At 33.9% G+C, this 4,201-nt stretch overlaps 1 long non-coding RNA gene across 1 annotated transcript; it reads right to left on the reverse strand.

The window, feature by feature from the left end:
* Positions 1-753: 753 nt before the first annotated feature.
* Positions 754-3,703, reverse strand: LOC140182006 (uncharacterized). The gene is made up of 4 exons (XR_011877770.1): positions 3,036-3,703; positions 2,768-2,910; positions 2,565-2,653; positions 754-990 (listed from the first exon to the last, which is right to left on the reverse strand). It is a non-coding gene; the product is annotated as an uncharacterized lncRNA (long non-coding RNA).
* Positions 3,704-4,201: the final 498 nt, after the last annotated feature.

Here is a 4,201-nt window from a genome sequence, read left to right on the forward strand (position 1 = left end):
GAAACAAAAAAGGGGATAGAGATAGATAAGAGAACGTAAGAAAAAAATTTATTAATTTTAGAAAAAAATATTTCATCTTAATTTTAATGAAAAAGTGTCATGTCACACATTTTAATTATTTGATTAGTAATATAATATAGTTATATTTTAATATTTTAATATTTAAATTTTAATTATAATTAGAGAATATATATCATATTGCACATTTTGATTGTCAAATTTATAATTATTCATTGATAATAATATATAAGAGAGATAGGGAAGGTGAAGGAATGAGAGAAATAAAAAAAAAAAGAGAAGAGAAAATAACTCTATAATTTTAAAAAAATATATTTAATTTCAATTAAAATAAAAAAGTGACATGTAACACATTTTTATTATAAAATTAATAATATATAATTAATTATATTAAAAACTGAATTTTACATATTTTTCTATAATAACTTTCTTAAATAATACGTTCAAATGTATTAAATGATAATATGATATAGAAAATAATTACTCCCTCCATTCCAAAATATGTCACTTTTTCTATATTTATTCATTAAAAAATTAATGTGTTTAAATAAAAAGTTCGTCCAGAAGCATTAATTTTTTAATTAACCCAAAAAGTAAACAATAATCATATATATAACACCCTCACTATCAGAAGTCACATTTCCGGCTGCGCTACTCTGATAGCAAGAGGTATTACGACTACTTTACATACTAAATATTAAGATAGGAGCCTGTGACTCGACACTGTATCGCTGATTTCTTTGAAAATCGGAAATAAATACTTTATCTTAAGAAAAATGCAAGCAGGCATAGATTCATATACAAAACTCCTTACATAATATCTCATAATATAATATACATATAGAACATACAACTCCTATCCCTCTTACAAACTTGTAATAACAAAGACGAGGGAAGAAAATAATCTAATTAACACAACAGCATATAAACTAAACTCAGTATAACTCTTCTTTATGCCTCTTCATCTGGTTCCTGAAAAGGAAAAGCTGTAGGGGGGTGAGAACCTAACCACACGGTCTCACCACGGAGTTTCAAAGGTGTCATAAGAAGATATCTGATAAGAAATCTATTTTCAAGCTCAATGATTATCATTGCCTTATGAATTTTTTAAAAAACCAATAGGTAATCATTCAAAACCTTTTCGAAGAAACAATGTTTAATCTTTCAAAAATCCAAAATCTTTCTTTACCTATAAGAAAATCTCAATCAGAAACCAACCACGCAATCAAACAACACAATCCTTAATTCAGCACCAAATTTCATTCTCAAATGTAGCACGCCAGGACAAACACAGGCAAGACAGACAAGGAAAGCACAAGTAGGTAGCAGTTACAGCAAATAGTTCAAGTAGCAGTTAAGAACAGTTTAGCAATTAGACAAACCAAAACAAGTTCAAACCCAAGCAAAGCATACAAATGCATATGATGCATGCCTGTCCTATGGCTGATGAGGCTCATCTGTCAGTTATCTAGCTAACCCGACAAGTCTGAATTGTCCTTAGACTGTCCCCCGACGTGCATCCCCAAGAGTCTATGCATAGCTTTTTCTCAAATAATCAATATTGCTCAATGGGGGTAACATTTCCGGGAATTTATATAGTGTCCGGTCACACTTACGTCGTAGGGTCAACAGAGTATCGAGTTTTCAACCTGGTACACGTGGTGGCAAGCCACGGCACTTTATCCAGGGAGCCTCGTATCTCAGATAATTCAAATTCATAAGCCATATCTCATTTCCAAATTCATAAGTTCAACATTCTCAACGTTCTCAACATCATCATCATTCATCAATCCATATCTCATTTTCAAATTCATTCAAAAACCATGTTTCAAAGAAAATCCTCCTCATCCTTCTTTCCATTCCGTTCAATACCAATCCCAATTCAAAACATAATTCTTTCTTTGATTAATAAAGTAATCTTAAACCTTATAATGCTTAAAACTAAACCTTTTTAAAATAATTACTTCAAATGAAACTTCTAATTCTATAAAATTTCGACAACATCTCCTCTAAAACTCGGACTCTGCCACCCTTTTCGGGTCCCAACAAAACCTTTTCTCAAACTCCTTTCAATTCAATTTCAAAAATTAAGCCAATTTCAATATCTCAAACCATTTTCAATTAAAACTCATTTTTCAACAAATCAAGATTATTTCCAATATTATAATCCTTTCCAGATTTCAATCATTTCCAACAAAACCAACCAACATTTACTCAAACCCTTTCCAACGGTTTCAAATCCGAGTCATTCACAAATCTCAAGCCGTTTTCCAAACCCAAATTAACTCTAACATCAAATCATTTTCCAATTCTCAAATTATACTTGATATACATTCAAATCAGATTTTCAAATTAATCTTCCACTCACTATCTCAATACCAACTCAATATTCAGAAATAGCCACAGTCAAATAAGCAATCACATTCATTCAAGGCAATTCAGTTCAATTCGTAAGACTCCATAATCACTAAAAATATTTATTTGCTTAAATATCAATTTATAACAACTCTTAAGAATAAAAATGAGTTTAATGAAAACGCCCCTACCTCAAAAAGTCGAATCCATAAATTAAATCCGTCACCAGAAACCCTTTCCCTCGGCCCCAAAATCAACTGCAGTTTTAACTCCAGCAACTCTAATCACAGCATATAATAACCGAAACTCAAACTTATAGCAATTATTGTGACAAAACCTCAGTGTAAGATAATGGAATAGCAACTAAAGGGGTTTCAAGGCGAGAACAACTTACTGAAGTTAAGAATAAAAGAAAGAACGGCATAGCAGCAGCTCCGGTGAGCTATAGCAACGGCAACTGTGATTGGTGACTACCCAGATGGCAACGCAGCTCAAAACAGAACCAAAACTAGAACCAAATGGGGTTTGGAACTGCAACTGCAGCAACATCAACACCGAACAACAGTTTATTCTGACATAAATTAAAAGTAACATGAAATGGATATTAGGTGAAACTAAAATCAACTGACATAGTGAAGGAGGCAAAACAAGTTCAGTCTCACCATGAAAAGCAGCAAACCCTAACGAAACAGGGGCGGGGCAGAAGGAGTAGTGGTGGTTTTTCGGCGACTAGAGGCAGCAACGACTCCAACCGAAACAGAACAGAATCAGAATCAACGGCAAAAACCTCAGAACAGTTTTGGCTATCCCCATCAATGGCCACCTGAACCCTTTCTGACGGCGGTTCCTGCGATGGCTTCGTTCACCACTTCTCCTCTCTCGCTCCCTTACGTGACAGAAATGACCATGGAGACATGGCGGGATGAGGTTGAACGGCGGCGCTGCAGCACAGTAACGGCGACACGGTGGCAGCTCGCGAGGTTGACGACAGCAACCCGCGGCGCTGACGGTGACAAGGCTAGTCGTAGGCTTCTCTTCTTTGTGCGCCTCTCTCTCTTCACCGCGAGCTCCCTCTCTCCGACGCCTCTTCTTCGCGACGGTGGCTCCAAGCCCGCGACCATCTCACTCGCGAGCCATCTCTCTTCGTCGGCGACCATGATGGCACCGTGGCAGCGGCGCGACGGGCTGGATGGTGGTGGTGCGGCTCCCTCCCATCTTCTCCTCCGCTGGTGCCCTCTCTTTCTCTCTTCTCCATCTCTGTGTGTGTTGGTGTTTCAGAAAGTGGGAAGGGATAATAGCAGCTGGGAAAAGGAAAACTAGGTTTCTGGTTAGGGATTTAGAATTAAAGTTCCCAATTTGGGAATTAGGGTTAGGGGTAGTTCAGTCATTTCACTAAAATTAAGAGTAATTGAAAATCAAAAATTAATTTTTAATTCATTAATAATATTTGTGAAAATACTATTTAATTACCAATTTATAAATTATTTTTAAATAAATACTCTAATTCAATAATTAAAGATAATGTAATTAATTTTTTTTATTCATAAAAATTAAAATATTAAATTTCAAAATCTCAATTCTTTAAATTAATTTATACAAAATTCTTATTATTTTGTAATTACTAAATTTTATAGTTCAAATATAGAAAATTATCCAACAATTATAAAATTATAGAAAGATTCTAATTTAATTATCAAAACTTGATTTAATTAGCTTTAATTAAATAATTTCTAAAGTTAAAGTCTTTAATGAATAAATAAATTGAAATCAATTTAGAATAAGACTTTTCAAAAGTTTTGGGTCTTACATTCTACCCACCTTATAAAAA

The sequence above is a fragment of the Arachis hypogaea genome, chromosome 19, assembly GCF_003086295.3.
Source record: "Arachis hypogaea cultivar Tifrunner chromosome 19, arahy.Tifrunner.gnm2.J5K5, whole genome shotgun sequence".
Taxonomy (NCBI): Eukaryota; Viridiplantae; Streptophyta; class Magnoliopsida; order Fabales; family Fabaceae; genus Arachis; species Arachis hypogaea.